The sequence below is a fragment of the Narcine bancroftii genome, chromosome 2 (assembly GCF_036971445.1).
Source record: "Narcine bancroftii isolate sNarBan1 chromosome 2, sNarBan1.hap1, whole genome shotgun sequence".
Classification (NCBI taxonomy): domain Eukaryota; kingdom Metazoa; phylum Chordata; class Chondrichthyes; order Torpediniformes; family Narcinidae; genus Narcine; species Narcine bancroftii.
Genome location: NC_091470.1, coordinates 357,924,965 through 357,942,607, shown reverse-complemented (window position 1 = coordinate 357,942,607; position 17,643 = coordinate 357,924,965). Strand labels below are relative to the sequence as shown.

Sequence of the window (17,643 nt, the reverse complement as noted above, 5' to 3'; positions counted from 1 at the left end):
TACGTTTAATTGTACTATTTAATCCTTGAACATTAAAAGTAGCAAACCTCAGCTTTGACATATCTACTATTATTACTAAATACCAATAATATCTTTATATAAAAACTCAAATCAACATATATAGGCCCTCCAATTTAAAAAAATCACATATTAAAAACTAAGAAAAAAGTTTTAAAAGTCTTTAAAAAGTCCCAACCCCAAAAAAAAACAAAATGTAGTAATCCCCTAAACAAAAATTGGGTGTGGGTCACCCACCAGTGGCTGATGACTAGTAAAGTACTTAGTGCAAATCTCGCCCTCCCCAGACAAACAGTCAATAACATCAAAATATCATAATAACAAAAGACAAAATAAGAAAATTCTTATTTTCATCCAAAAGATTCCAATCTTGAAGATCCCATTTCAGAAGGATGTGGACTCTTTCCATTCCCGTTTTTCCATTTCTGCCATTTCTTTCGCTTCCAGAACTACCAAATTTTTCTTTAGGAGATAATGGTGAGCTACGTCTTTGTCCTCTTATATCTGGCAATGAGTCAGCAAAAATCATTGCTTCACAATCAGTTTCAAATAACCGAAATTGATAGTCTCCGTAAAAGACCTTCAACACTGCAGGGTAACGAAAAGTAGACTTATAACCTTTATGCCACAAAACTTATTTAACTGGATTAAATCGACGTCGAATGACATCTTGACTCAGATCAGGATTAAAAAAAGAACTCTGCTATTCTGAATCATTAATGGGGTTTGTCATTGTCTCGCATTTTGTACTGCAAGTCAAAGTATTGCTTCTCTAGCCTCGGGGGTTGACCAGCTGAGGGTATTCTTCTTAAAGCTCTATGGGCTCTTTCCAGTGCCAATCCCCCAGAGAAAAATTCTTGTCCTAATATTTGTGGAATCCAGTCTTTAAAGAAACGAAGAGGGTCTTGTCCTTCTATACCTTCTGGCAAACCAATAATTTTCACATTATTCTTTCTGCTTTGATTTTCCAAATAATCTATTTTTCTTTCTAGCTCCTTCTCACGATCTCCTAATTCTATGACTGATTTTTCCACCTTCAACACTTTTTCAATGTTAGAAGTCACTTGTTGTTTACAGTCCAAAAAAGCAGTCTGAAATTTTTTTCATTCTTCATAAGATGCATCCACACGTGTCTTAACCATATTTAATTCTGAACTTATACCAGCATTCATTTGAACCATCTCATTCATTGGAGATGTCAACATAGGTTGAATAACTGCATTTAGTTGCATATATTGTGAATCCGTAAATCTCAGCTCTGCTCTTTCTGAAATGGTGGCAGAACAAGGTAACTGCAGCTCCTGCTGCAATTCAAAAAAAGGCATTTTAAAAGATTTACTGCGGGTCTGGACTCCCAGCGACGGCATCCCGACTTCCTCAGGGGGTTGCCGCTGGTCTCCCCCCGCATCTTGTTGTTTTCTCATCCATTCGTGAAGAAAAACGATTTCTTCAGATTGTAATGCTGCCTGATGCATTTCCTTTTCAGCCTCCACAGGCGATCTTTGGGATTTAGGCAATGAAGACATTGAGCCTGGGGCTGTTTCAAGTCGTCTAGGCCCCAGATCTTCAACACTTCGAAAATGTATCTTCTTTTGAACTTGAGATTTAGTCTTTTTACCATTAGCAGCCATAATAATTCCTTAATACTTTAAACTAAAATTTAAAAAGTTTAAACTTGGAAACAAAGGGTTAAAAAACTGGTATTTAAAAGTCTGGCCAGAGAGGTCGAGACCGCACGTCTAGACTCTACACCATCTTGCCACGCCCCCCCCCCCCCCCCCCGCTGTTTTCATGTTTAAAGATAATTAAAAGCAACTTTTGTTTAAGTAACCATTTGTCTTGGTGAATTTCTATTGCTGCTGGGCCTTGGGGTCCTCTGGGCTTAAACAGGGTTGCCAATGGATCAAACTGGAATCTGTGCAGCTACAGGAGCGCTGGAAACAAATCCTCGGACACTCAGTGACACTAAAGGGATTCTCCTTTGCTTCCCTTTCATACAAGTTCAAAAAAAAATGAAATTGAGGACACCTCAATTAGTTACAGTGCTATGCCCAGTAAATATGGGCCTAAAAGAAAAGTGAAGCAAGATTTGTAGAAGTTCTTCATAGAGTTAGACAAAGGAGAAAGCAGAGGAACATCTCAGAGTATTTGGGTAGCCAGGGACTGATTAAGGATAGTCAACATGGGTTTGTGTGTGGTAGTTGTGTTTAACCAATCTTATGGAGTTTTTCGAGGAGGTTACCAGGAAAGTTGATGAAGGAAAAGCTGTGGATGTTGTCTACATGGACTTTAGAAAGGCCTTTGACAAGGTCCCTCGTGGGAGGTTAATCAGGGAGGTTCAAATTTTAGATTGACCCTGTATTGAATGTGCCCAGAAGTATTGAACTGCACGTTTCACAAACATTTCTACGACTGATTCCACCTGCATTGAATTCGCCCATCGTTATTGAATGAAGATCTACCGGGACCAATGCCTGAAGAGGGCGCACAAAATCAGTGAACCGGTGCGGACTCGAAAGGCCAACATGGCCTGTTTCCGCTCCGTAAATGGTTATATGGTAAAATGGTTATACTGTAAGGGATGCTGGGTGACACAATTGGTGACTCTATCTGGTAGGCAGAAGGAAATAGTGTGTAATGTTACATGTTCTGCACTATTGCTTTTCACATAAGGAATCTTGTACCTAGAGCAAAGTAAAAATCTGCTGGAGGAACACAGTGGGTCTGGCAGCACAAGTGGGAGAAAGAGAATGATTGATGTTTTTGGGTCTGAACCCTATAATCAAAATTTCCTCGGTTTTCTTTGCTTATTCCTTGAGGAGGACTCAGGCCAAAGCATCAGCAACATATCTTTATCTCTTATAGACGCTGCGAGAGCGGAGTCCTCCAGCATCATGGTGTGTTTTTACCTCAATCACAAGAGTCTGTAGAATTTCAGGTTTCACTCACTACATCAAGAATGACATGGAACTATTTAAAACATGGAACAAACTTTTAAAAAAACACAGCAGCAATGGCATCCCTACATGAATCATCTGTGCTAACGGTACAGTGACACTCCAATGTTGAAATCCTGAAAGTTTGCATCTGACTCATCGGATAATATTTGTGATGGTCCCAATTCACCAGGGACATGGTTCCTGTAAATCACTGGAGTCCCAGATCTCACCCTCCCTTTCAACTCACTGGGACCCGTTGCCCTTTACATTCTAGCTTCTATTCAAGTGACTATGCACTCACTTAGTCCATATTCTCTTCTTCTATACCACAATCCCACCTGGCTTAGTCAACTTGGCGTATGACATTTGGTGACCTTGGGGAAATGGTGGACATTGGTAGTAAGTGAGATCTGCAACATCTCACGATTCATAGCTTGCCAAATGATGATCTTCTTTTGCTTTGTGACCAATAACCTACTCTCAATCGAGATCAGCAATTTATTTCCAATTTCACATGCTCCACTGTTGTTGACCAGCTTCCTCAATAGGGCTTCATTGGAAGCTTTCCAAAGATCCAAATACAGTACATTAACATGCATCGGTTTTCCCTCATCCATCTTGCATCTTCACAGAACTGCAGCAGATAAATCACACATAATTTTCCTTTCATAAATCCATCTCGATTCCACTCAATCTTTCCCCCACCCCCAGCAAGATACCCTATTGTTTAATTCTTCAGTTCCTTCACCTAATGTTAAGTGAACTGGTTGGTGGTTCTTGGCTTTCTCTCACCATGGGGTTACATTTGATAGTTTTAAAAAAAAAACACACACAGTAAATGCTGGAGGAACTCAGCCAGTCTCCCAGCTTCCATAGGAGGTAAAATAATATTACTGACATTTCAGGCCTGAGCCCTTCTTTAAGGCATAAGGAAAAAGCAGGTAGGTGCCTGAATTAAAGACTAGGGGGGAGAATGGGAGGGGGAGATCGTCCAGGCCAACAAACAAAAAGGATTAATTGGACATAATAACAGGAAAGGTGAGAATTGATTTTTAGCTCTGTGAAAGGAGACAGAGAGAAGTGGGGAGAGATAAAAAGAACTAGAGGAAAGGAGAAGTGAGGGGGGGAGGTTTATCTGAAAACTAGAGAAGTTGATATTAATGCCATCCAGTTGGATGGTGCTCAGTCAAAAGATGAGGTGTTGTTCCTCCAATTTGCAGATAGTCTTAGTCTGACAGTGCATGACATTTGATACCCTTCAATCTACAGAAACAATTCTGAAATCTATAGAACTTTGGAAGCCGCTGACATAGTGCCCACCATTTGAAAGGCACCTCTCTTAAAAGTATGGGTCCAGTACAACTACATATGTTCCCCGATAATCACAGCACCAGGAAAGATCGACAAAAGAAGAAAGTGGAACAAAAGTTGCACTAATCAAAACTTTTAAGTAAAAAGATTGCTCTGGAAGTGCAGAGAGACCTAGGGGTACTTGTACACCAGTCTCTGAAGGCGAGCATGCAGGTACAGCACGCGGTTAAAAAGGCAAATGGTATGTTGGCCTTTGAGTATAGGAACAAGATACCTTACTGCGGCTGTACAGGGCCTTGGTGAGACCCCACCTGGAGTATTGTGTGCAGTTTTGGTTTCCTTATCTAAGGAAAGATGTTCTTGCAATGGAGGGAGTGCAGAGGCGATTCACCAGGCTGATACATGGAATGGCAGGAATGACTTATGAGGAAAGATTGCGCAAATTGGGATTGTACTCGCTGGAGTTTAGAAGATTGAGAGGGGATCTCATAGAGACCTATAAAATTCTGGCAGGACTGGACAGAATGGATGCAGATGGGATGTTTCCGATGATGGGAAAATCCAGAACCCGGGGCCATGGTTTGAGGATAATAGGCAAACCATTTAGGACCGAAATGAGGAGGAATTTCTTTACCCAGAGGGTGGTGAATCTGTGGAATTCATTGCCACAGGGGGCAGTAGAGGCAGGTTCATTAAATATATTTAAGAGGGAATTAGATCTATTTCTTCAGTATAAGGGTATTAAAGCTTACGGAGAGAAGGCGGGGACGGGGTACTGAACTTTAAGATCAGCCATGATCTCGTTGAATGGCGGAGCAGGTTCGAAGGGTCGAATGACCTACTCCTGCTCCTATCTTCTATGTTTCTATGTTTCTATGGTGACCTCCTGCCAGACAGAGAGAGATGTGTCTACCTGTTTCACTCGGAAAGCTCCAAGAACTGCTGCAGCTCCTCCACAATTTCTCTTCATCCCTGACATGTGCGTCTATAAATTAAGATCAATTCAATGTTCATGCATTTAAAAACATCAAATCTTAAAAGGACGGTACAAATTACAAAATAATTTTTATGGTGTTACATATCATTTTGGTATTACATACCACCTGGCCACAACAGAAGACAGGTTTATTTAAAGAAAAACCTGGGGTTAAAAATTGTTCCCACTATACTAATCCATTGTGCTAAAATGAATCTTCCAAGAACACTAAACACTAATATTGTTTTGGACCATAGTCCTATTAAGATCAAAATCAGGTTCATCAGTATTATAACTTCATTCTGGATACTTTAATTTAAAAAGTATTTCACAGAGCCAAGGCATTATTATTATTACAGTAAAACCCCTCATATCCAGCACATATGGGATCGGTAGGTATGTGAATTTTCTGGTTGCTTGAGATTGTGTGTTGCACGATCGGTGAACTAACTCATGGGGGCACTAATTTGAAATGTTCGTGGGTTTTTTAAAATAATTTATTAATTTTTAATAATTTTAGACATACAGCACAGTTACAGGCCAGTTTGGCCCACAAGTATGTGCCACCCAATTAGCCTAACCCCCGGTACGTTTTGAACCGTGGGAGGAAATCGGAGCCCCCAAGGAAAACCCACGCAGGCACGGGAAGATCGTACCAACTCCTTACAAATAGCATGGGATTTGAACCCCAGTCCCAATCGCTGGCGCTGTACACATGTTGCACTAACCACTACGCCAATCGTGCCACCCCAATTTATCTATATATTTTCTGCATTTTTTTTGCCAATTGCTTGAGGCTGCCACTTGCTTGAATTATGGATAACAGGAGCTTTACTGTACTAGGAATGTTGTTAGCTTGTCAAAATGTTAAATGCATAAGCTATAATAATTGATTCCCTCACTATTTACTTGCACATTACTTGTCAGTTGTTGTTGAGAAACATAATTCTCACATGGGCCAGACAGTATCTATGGTGGAAAAATCCAATGTTGCTGATCAAAGACCTTCATCTGGTTTCCACCAGTTTCTCTTTCCGTATATGCTGCTAAGTAATTCAGCATTTTCTGTTTCTTGACCCAAATAAAAAATAATAATGAAAATACAAGCACCGCAATTTTACAGTTAAAAAAATTCATACAAATGTAACAATTATGAAGCAACACACAAAATGCTGGAGGAGCTCAGCAGGTCAGACAGCATCCATGGAAGGTAACATTTCAGGCCAAAACCCTTCAATCAGGACTTCGATTGCCTTTCATGAGTACTGCCTGACACGCGGAGATCCTCCAGCATTCAACGCGTCATTCCAGTTTATCGGCAACTTGTTTACAACAATTATTGGCTAGCTTTCACATTCTGAAATGTATTTTAAGACTTGCAGAAAATCCACATTAATACATGGGGGGGGGAAGATCTTAAACAATTTTTTTTGCATCGGTATTTATGCAGGAAACTGGCATTGTGAATAAGAATGGAAGGGAAACAAATAGAAGACCCATCAACATATGGAGTTTAAGGAGGACGGACGTGCTGCCTTGTAATGAATAAAGGTAGACAAATCCTCTGGACCGGATATATCCCCCCACACCTTGAGGGAGACGTGTTGAAATTGCCGGGCCCCGGCAGACATACTCAAAATGTCCTTAGTCACGGGGGAGGTTCTGGAGGATCGGAGGGTGGCTCATGTTGTCCCGCTGTTTAAGAAGGTCTCCAAGAGTAAACCAGGCAACTATAGGCCAGTGATCCTGATGTCAGTAGTTTATAAATTATTTGAAGGATTTCTGAGAGATCGGATATATCGTTATTTGGACCATCATCAGCTGATTAAGGGGAGTCAACATGGATTTGTGCAGGTAGGTCGTGTTTAACAAATCTTGTAGAGTTTTTTGAGGAAGTTACCAGTAAGGTTGATGAGGGAAAGGCTGTGGATGTTGTCTACATGGACTTTAGTAAGGCCTTTGACAAGGTTCCACATGGATAAGAGTAGTCTGGAGGGTTATGGAATGAGAGCAGGTCAGTGGGACTAGCTAGTTTTATTGGTTGGCACGGACCAGAAGAGCCTGTTTTTCTGTGCTGTAACGTTCTATGGTTCGACGTATATTTTGTCCCCTCAGTCATGGGAAATCAATGGCACAGAAAGCAAGACATACTGTGCAAGATGTCAATTGTTTTTTTTTAAAAGATCATTGTGTATGTACCGGCTGAAAAAGAAATGCCCCAAGTGCCACTTGTACTTGCATTTGATTCAATGCCCTGCAGATTTCAAGTGCAAATACTAGAGCTTACTAAATAAGATAAAGAATTCTGCCCTTGTGATTAAGTTCCTCTCCACGGATAATGGTGGGAATAATGCCCAGCTCAGATCCAACATGATTCATTTCCTAGTAGCAAGAAAGTAAAGGAAAAATAAAGTAATGAATCTCTCTCAGGTATAAAGCTTTAATATGAGAAGCTATACAAGCTACTGAGGTGATTCCGGCAATAAGTAAAATATAAGTTTTACAGTGTTTTGTAAAACTAGTGTTAATTTCCCAAAATGATGTAACTTTCAACCCCTCAGTTTATAAATTACTCAGGTGAACTAAAACTAATCAACTTCCTTGTTCCAATAATACATAATCCAAGTAAATGTGGAGGGAATTTCTGTATCATTTCAGGACACTTAACGAGCAAAGGACTCAATCATGTTGAAACATTTCAGGACACTTAACGAGCAAAGGACTCGATCATGTAGACGGATTCAGATTAAGTAGGTAGAAAAGTTGCCAACCCACAAACAGCAGAAAGCATTTTTTTAAATTAAATATATTATATATGTATATATATATATAGATATATATTCTTTCTTTCTTTGGCTTGGCTTCGCGGACGAAGATTTATGGAGGGGGTAAATGTCCACATCAGCTGCAGGCTTGTTTGTGGCTGACAAGTCCAATGTGGGACAGGCAGACATGGTTGCAGCGGTTGCAGGGGAAAATTGGTTGGTTGGGGTTGGGTGTTGGGTTTTTCCTCCTTTGTCTTTTGTCAGTGAGGTGGGCTCTGCGGTCTTCTTCAAAGGAGGTTGCTGCCCGCCGAACTGTGAGGCGCCAAGATGTACGGTTGGAGGCGATATCAGCCCACTGGCAGTGGTCAATGTGGCAGGCACCAAGAGATTTCTTTAGGCAATCCTTGTACCTCTTCTTTGGTGCACCTCTGTCACGGTGGCCAGTGGAGAGCTCGCCATATAACACGATCTTGGGAAGGCGATGGTCCTCCATTCTGGAGACGTGACCCACCCAGCGCAGCTGGATCTTCAGCAGCGTGGACTCGATGCTGTCGGCCTCTGCCATCTCGAGTACTTCGATGTTAGGGATGAAGGCGCTCCAGTGAATGTTGAGGATGGAGCGGAGACAACGCTGGTAGAAGCGTTCTAGGAGCCGTAGGTGATGCCGGTAGAGGACCCATGATTCGGAGCTGAACAGGAGTGTGGGTATGACAACGGCTCTGTATACGCTTATCTTTGTGAGGTTTTTCAGTTGGTTGTTTTTCCAGACTCTTTTGTGTAGTCTTCCAAAGGCACTTGGCGAGTCTGTTGTCTATCTCGTTGTCGATCCTTGCATCTGATGAAATGGTGCAGCCGAGATAGGTAAACTGGTTGACCGTTTTGAGTTTTGTGTGCCTGATGGAGATGTGGGGGGGGCTGGTAGTCAAGGTGGGGAGCTGGCTGATGGAGGACCTCCGTTTTCTTCAGACTGACTTCCAGGCCAAACATTTTGGCAGCTTCCGCAAAACAGGACGTCAAGCGCTGAAGAGCTGGCTCTGAATGGGCAACTAAAGTGGCATCATCTGCAAAGAGTAGTTCACGGACAAGTTTCTCTTGTGTCTTGGTGTGAGCTTGCAGGCGCCTCAGATTGAAGAGACTGCCATCCGTGGGGTACCAGTTGTAAACAGCGTCTTCATTGTTGAGGTCTTTCATGGCTTGGTTCAGCATCATGCTGAAGAAGAAGATATATATATATATATATATATATATATATATAAAAAAGCACACACACTGTTAATTCTTTAAGCCAATGTTCAAAAGTGCTGGTGAAATATCCAGAGGAAGTAAAATGCAGTCGTCATTTCAGGTTTAAATCCTTCATCAGGAACGTTGAAAATCAGTCAGATGCGTGAACAAGAGGGTGGGAAAATCAGTCAGATGTGCGAACAAAAGGGTGGGAGGAGAGGGTGGGAGGTGCACAGGCCAATAGGCAAGAGGGCATTATATTTTTTAAATGAGACATACTGCACAGTACAGGCGCTTCAGCCCATGAACCTGTACCACCTAAACCTACAACCTCCGTATGTTAATATGTGGACTGGAGGTAGGGTAAAAGGGAAATAAGATGAAAATGAGTGGGAGCGAGAGAGAGCAACAACATTCAAATGACACTTGGGCAGATTTATAGACAGGCGAGATGAAGAGGGATATTGTCCAAATGCAGGCAAATGGGATTAGCCAAGATTGCCATATTGGTTGGCAGGAGGAGGGCTGTAAGGGCCTATTCCATGCTGTATGAGAGTGGAAAGAGTTCCTGTTGGCAGAGGAGTTGAGGATTAGTGGTCACGAGTATAAAATAAAGGAGAAAGGATCATAAGTGAATGGAGCTGGAATTTGGAATGCACTGCTTGCAGATGTTGCTGGTGCAGGTACCTTTGTGGTGCTGTACTGTTCCACGAAACTGGATAAAGATTAATACTGTAACGAAAGGGCTCAGGGACAAAATTTATATAGTTAATAAATCCGAATATTTCACAAATCTCTACCGTTTTTCAAGAGCAGCATAAAAATCATTATTTTACCTATAACCATTGGGGTTTTGGCAAAATTCAGTCTGACACAATTGATATTAAGTCTGAAGTACAGGAGAGAATGAGCGGAGTAAGTTTATGCCTCTGTGTAAAAAGTGCTCACCGTAAGGAAGCCATCAGTATTCATTTCACAGCACGGCATATCCACAATACGAGCTACCAACCGGATGCCTTCAGCAACATTTAACAGACACTATGAAATTAAAAAGTGGTTAAGTACTGGAAAACTAACATTGAATAGCACCTTAATGTTTAAAACTAGGTGGTGCGCTGCATTTCACAGACTGAAGTAAGCAATTTTCCAGTTTAAAACCAACTTTGCTCAAGTCATCAAGATTTATGGCTCTGGAAAGCAACTATTCTGAAAAACATTTAAGATACTACATGAAATAAAGGCTATTATGCCCAGGTTGCCCCTTACAGGGGCGAGAAAAACATTGAACTCTTCATAAATAGGCTCTAAAAGTTCAACATTATTGATGCTTTGTGCATTTTGTGTGTGAAGAGTATGATACTTTGTGTGTGTGTGGAGGTGGAAAATCTTGTGAAATGGTGCGAAAGTAACAATATTCGTCTCAATATGGACAAGACAAAGGAATAAAGGAGATAATCGTGGACCAGAACAGCCACTCTCGACTACACATCAATTACTTTGTAGTAGAGAGCGTGGAGAGCACCAAGTTCCTTGGAGTTCACTTAACTAGTGACCAATCGTGGACACTCAACATCTCTCCACTTGTCAGGAAGGCGCAACAGTGGCTGCACTTCCTGAGAAGACTGAAGTGGGTAAGGCTACCGGCCACCATCGAGTCAATCTTCTACAGGAGCTCTAGCAAGAGTGCCCTGGGCAGCTGCATCACAGTGTGGTACAGTGGCGGCAGAGAAATGGATCGGAAGTCAATCCAACAAGACAGTAAGAGTGGCAGAGAGGATCACGGGAGCCTTCCTCTCTCTCTCTCTCTCTCTTTCTTTTCCCCCCAACCACCCCCCCCCACCCCCCCACCACCAAAATTGATGTGATCTACTGGGATTGTTGTCTGAAGAGGGCGCAAAAAAATTACTGAGGACTCTTCCACCCTACACATTGTATTTTTCAGCTGCTCCTGTCAGGGAAGAGATACAGGAGGATCAGTGCCAACACCACCAGGCTGAGGAACAGCTTCTTCCCACAGGCAGTGAGAATGCTGAACGACCAAGGGAACTGCTCACACTAACCAGCCAAGACTCTTATATTCATGAAACTATTGATTTATTTAGAGATGAAATACTTGTCCTGCATATGTGTTGCTTGTACGTGTATTATGTCAGGTTGGGTGTCTGCGTGTTTTTGCACCGAGGACTGGAGAACGCTGTTTCATCGGTTTGTACTTGTGAAATCAGATGACAATAAACTTCACTTAAAATGACTGCAGTCACCATTCGAAGTCAATTAAAATGCATTTCAACAGTGATGATTCGTTTGATGATCTTGAAAGGAATTATAAAATCCAGGTGATCAACACGCACTAAAACTTCACAAGTACAGAGCAAGGTTAAATAACAAAGAGGAAAAAAGCTGCTTGATACTTTGTAATAAGTAGTTTACTTTCACCTTGCTTTCACTAAGGCTGGAAATTAAAAATATATCCAAGGAAATGTGAAGGCACCAGTAAGAAGAAACAAAAACAAATCAGGAGTCAAAAATAACACCAATTTCAGAATACGATGGAGATAATGAAAGGGTTTTTGGGAAAGTACGAACTACAATGTTCCAAAAATCTCTGGAACCAGGCTTTGATGCAAGGATCATCAAAGCAGCAGATGTTACTCCCCCAGTTTAAAATAGAATGTGTCCCCATGATTGATTATATCACAACTTAAACATCACTGAAAACTTTTACTTTTACAGTCTATTACTACTTTGAGAAGACTGAACGTGATTTATTAAGTAGGAGATACCAGAAGTTGACCTAATTATATATTTAGACAAGCCAAGAGCAGTTCACTTCAAGTCATTACCATCAAACTACAAAGAATTGGGAACAATGAAAACAAACAGCAAGTGCAAATGAGTTTTAAGTACAATTTATTGTATCCCTTTCTAACTGTGCAATTACTTACTGCAAGTGTAGATTCACACAGAGTGGGTCAGTATTTTCTCCCACCTGAATAAACTCGACAATAACTGAGAGTTTGTCTTCAGGCAACCCAGTGCGCCGAGTGAATAGAGGAAACGGCCTCGTTAGTGCACAGGCTAAGCCAAAAACTTCAGCGTATTCACAGACTAACTGAAATAAAGGATACAACCACAACAAGTTAAAACAATTGTCTGAAAATGAAATAATAACCCTATCTGAATTGGATAGAAATTGATACATTTTTGGATATTAAGAGAATTGAGGTTTAAAGGAAGGGATAATGTGGATAATGCTTGCAAAGTCAAAGATCTGCTGTGATCGAACTGAATGGCTACTTGTTCCCACAAATAAAAAGCTGCTGCTCTTCTTTAATTGAGGATACACATGGGCAACATTGTTCAATGGTCAAATAGTGGGTTTTTTTTTGGCTTTCTTGTTTCTCAAAAAACTGAGAGGTTTATTTTTCTTGAAGCCGTGCGTCATGCATTACAATTCAATTTTCCAGACTCTGTTGTGTTTGATCTCCCTTTAACAACAATTGATATCTGATTTAGCAATCACTTCTAATAGAACGTTAAGCACAAATGGATATTTCATTTAAAAGCAGATGACTTGTGAAAGTGATTTAAATGGAAGTCGTGAGGTAATGTTGCAGCTCTATAAATCTCTGGTGAGACCACACTTAGAATATTGTGTTCAGTTCTGGGTCACCTCTTTACAGGAAGGATGTGGAAGATAAGGAGAGGGTGCAGAGGAGATTTACCAGGATGTTGCCTGGATTGGAAAATATGCCTTATGAGGCAAGATTAGCAGAGCTGGGACTTTTCTCTTTGGAGGGCGAATAAGGATGAGAGGTGACTTAATAGAGGATTACAAGATTATGAGAGATATACACAAGTTAGACAGCCAACACCTTCCTCCCTCTGCCCCCCAACCCCACCAAAAGGAGGGAGCAGCATACACTAGAGGACATCTGTATAAAGGGAAGGGAGGAAAGTTTAGTGGAGACATCAGGGACAAGTTTTTTTTTCTTTTACCCTGGAGTGCTTGGAATGCATTGCCAGGGGTGGCGGTGGAGACTGGAACAATACGGGCATTTAGAGAGAAAGGCGCTTTGATAAAAGAAAAATAGAGGGTTATCAGGTAGGAAGAGTTTTTTTGCAGGTAGGTAACTATTGGCAGACGAAGGGCCTACACTGAGCTGTAATTTTCTATAAAAAAGACAAGTTCCAGTGCCACTAATAAAATTCAAGAGAAGGGATTCATGTACATAAGACACAGAACATAGAACACTACTGCACAGTACAGGCCTGTAATGTTGGGAGCTCCAATAGCTCAGTGGTTAGAGAACTGGTCTTATAAACTGGGGTTGCGAGTTCATTCCTCACTGGGGCCTCATTTCTGTGAGGGGCATTGGACAAAGTGGTGACTCTATCTTCCTTACTGTAGACAAAGTTGAAGAATTTCATTTATGTTACATTCTAAATGATGTATTACTTGACAATAATGGAACCTTTACCTTTTATGCCGATCCATATATTCCTAAAAAAAAAGTACTAAACCCTCCCTACTACGTAACCCTCCACTTTTCTTCCATCCATGTACCTAAGAATCTCTTCAATGCCCGTAATGTTTCAGCCTCCACCACCATCCCTGGCAAGGCATTCCAGGCACCCACAACTCTCTGCATAAAAAAAAACTTTCCCCTCATGTCTCCCTTAAACTTCCCTCCCTTCACTTTGTTCACATGTCCTCTGGTGTTTGCTATTCCTGCCCTGGGAAACAGGCGCTGGCAGTCCACCCTATCTATGCCTCTCATAACTTTCTAGACCTCTATTAAGTCTCCTCTCATCTCTCTATGCTCCAAAGAGAAAAGTCCCAGCTCTGCTAATCTTGTCTCCCAATCTAGGCAACATCCTGGTAAAACTCCTCTCCGTAGCTTCCACATCCTTCCTGTAATGAGGTAACCAGAACTGAACACAATACTCGAAGGGTGGTCTCATCAGAGATTTGTAGATTGCAACACAATCTCTCTACTCCTGAACTCAATTCCCCCATTAATGAAGCCCAGCATCCCATAGGCCTTCTTAACTATCCTGTCAACCTGTACGGCGACCTTGAGAGATGTATGGATTTGAACCCCGAGGTATGCAAACCTTTAATAAATATTTAATCATCTTACTTAAAAACAAGGACAATACCACTAGGTATCCTAGGACAGACTAAAATTGCAGATGCTATAATTATACCCCCCCCCCAAAAAAAGTGATTGAATTATATTAAAGGAAGTGCATGATGTTTACATGTCTTTGTTTCTTCTGGTAATCTTAAGATTTTATCTCATCCTAGCAGGCACTAAATTTTTATTCTCGAATTGGCATAAAAACTAATAACCTATTTGCCCATCAATATAAAAATCAGATTGGGTGACGAGTTCCCGAAAACCTACGTTCTACTTGTGGGTCTAAACTGGTGCTTCTGGTAACAAACCATTTTACCTCCCCCAACCGTTCCTACAGTAAAGTGTCTGTCGTTGGCCTCATCTATCATCATGGCAAGGCTAAACTTGAGGAACAACACCTCGTATTCCTCCTGGATGCCTTAAATCTAATGGTGTGAACACTGATTTTTCTAATTTTAAATAACTCCCATCCCCATCTGATTCCACTGTTCCCCTCTCTTTTCTTTTAAACCTTCTGCTGGACTTATTATTTCCTCTCTCTCACTTTTTTTTCCCCATATCCTTCTTAATAGTTTCTTCCTCTACCCATCTCTCCACCTCAAGAAGGAGATGTTGTAGCTGAACCAGAGAGGGACCAACATCCTGGAAAGGGGGTGGGGAGGGGGGGGAAGGAAGGTTAAACTAGATTAGCAGGGAGTAGGATCCTATGTATAGGACAGAGGCAGGTGAGAGATTAGGTTGGTATAGAGAATGATGAGAGTAAGTTTAGTGGCTGAGGAACGGGCAGGGAGCGAAGGAGGAATGTTGCTTTAAATTACACCTATTTTAATGCTACAGGCTTGTCCAATAAGATGGATAAAATATACAAATGGGATGTAGTAGCCATTACAGAAACCTAGTTAAGAGAGGGGCAGGACTGTCAGCTCAACATTCCAAGGTACAGGCACAGCGGGCGGGCTTCAGGAGGAGGTGGTTAAGGCAAGCAGTTTAAGATTTACAAAAAGAATTAAACAGATACAGGGATAGAGCGGGTTTACAGGGATATAGGTCAAACGCAGGGAGGGGGGATGTTTTGGATGGCGTGGGCAAGTTGGGTCGAAGGGGCTGTTTCCATTCGGTGAGATTCTTTGGCCTCACACCTTTTGTCCTTTATCACCTCACCCTTCACCCAGCTTCTTTTCCCCTTTATATATGTAATTTCACCTATTCTATTTTAGTTTTGATAAATGATTCAAAGCTGAAACATTAACTGAACATTTCTACATATAGATGCTGTCCGATCTGCTGACCTTCCTCCAACAATTCCCTCAGTATCAATCCTAATTTTGCACGACAATGCTGTTTTTGATAGCTGGCTGTGCACAAATTGGCTCTGTTATAATAACAATTATTGAAATATTTATTGTCACATATATTGAGATAAAGTAAGTGCTTCATTTTGCATGCTATCCAAGCAAGGCAACTCCTACACCAGAATTATCCCACACAATTTAAATTGTTGAGTAGGTTTGCATAGGTCGACCAACATCGTGGGTCAAAGGGCCTGTACTGTGCTGTAATGTTCTATGATGTTTATGGGGCAAAGGCCCCAGAATGTTAATCCTAACCACATATTTATAACTTCTTAACCAGTCAACTCCTTTGAATTTATTTTTATAAAGACAACACTCCAAACATGCATGTAAATCAGTGGTTTTCAAACGTTTTCTTTCCATTCACATACCACTTTAAGTAATCCCTATGCCATAGGTACTCTGTGATTTGTAAGGGGTTGTTTAAAGTGGTACGCGAGTAGAAAGAAAATGTTTGAAAACCACTGTTTTAATCGTACCTCATTGACTCATTATGTGTACGGTTTCATAACTCCAAAAGAAAGGGGCTAATGACAATTTTGCTCAGTAACAATGGAGTCTAGAGCAGTGGTTCTCAACCTTTCCTTCCCACTCACATACAACCCTAAGCAATCCCTTACAGAGCACCGACGGCATAGGGATTACTTAGTGCTATGTGAGTGGGAAGTTTGAAAACCACTGATGTAAATGAAGGTTTTGCACTTCCCATGAAAATTCCCATTACTTTTGAATGAAATAAAGTCTAAGAAAAGAAAAGTTACCAAAGCGATGGGTGATATTTTATCATAAACATATCGAGCATTAACTTCAATAAGTGTTCAGAAAATAAAAATCCCCTAATAATAACGGGATGCAACATGAACAAAAGTGAACAGATCACTGGTTAATACACTGGTTAATTCTTCCAGTCAGGGAATTCCAAATCAGTCGTGTGAGAAAGTGAGCTGAAGATGGACTGTTTTGGCGACTGACTTTGGATGGGAGTGCTGCCACAAGGGCATAGTTCAGCCACAGAGAGCAAGTATCTATTGGATTTGGATTCAAGGTTCTCAGTGCAGTCTGACAGACCTGAACAATAAATAGAGCAATATTACAATGGTTACTTGGCCCTTCACAGAAAAAATTACCATTATACACACTTTGAAATTTTATGTGAAACATATTATTCAAAAAACGCAAAGATTTTCTACAATAATGCTTTTTTCTCTCGTTATCCAAGAGAGTAAATGCAATTAATGGCAGACGGCAAAGCAATCCCTTTTCGATCTATGGTGAGTCACTTATTTGTATCACTAATTGGCACTGCACCAGGAGCAGTTGGTGGCAGTGGTATGGCCCTCTGGTGAAAGGGGAATGATAATCTCAGATCCCTCAGGTTTGTTTTTCAGCAATCCCCAGAAGAACAGATGTGTGCATGGCATCAAATGAAGGAATTTAACCATAACATTGCAACAATCTTCAGTAACAAAATAAATGCTTGCAAACATTTGTGTTCCAGAGCCAAACTATTTTGTCCACAACTGTTGAATTGGTGCAATGAAAGGAAAAACCACATGAATAAAACACCATAAAACAATTATGGCACAGAAACAGGCCACTTTAGCCCCTCTGTCGTGTGTGCCGAACCACTTTTTCTTGCGTAGTCCCACTGACCTGCACTCAATCCATATCACCTTAATTATGTACCCACAGCTCCATTACGATAGCACATTACGAAGGACAAATGTCACCAATCTTCTGCCAAAAGTTCAACCGAAAATGAGAAAAGTCAGATTAATGCATTATAAGGACATAAGAAATAGGAGCAGGAGTCGGCCATCCGGCCCGTCAAGCCTGCCCTGCCATTTAATGAGATCATGGCTGATCTGATGATGGGCTCATCTTCAACTACCTTCCTTTCCCCCATGTCCGTTA

At 41.2% G+C, this 17,643-nt stretch overlaps 1 pseudogene; it reads right to left on the bottom strand.

The window, feature by feature from the left end:
- Positions 1-17,427, bottom strand: part of LOC138753128 (probable aminopeptidase NPEPL1) — a 30,852-nt pseudogene extending 13,425 nt beyond the window's left edge.
- Between the last annotated feature and the right edge of the window lie 216 nt (positions 17,428-17,643).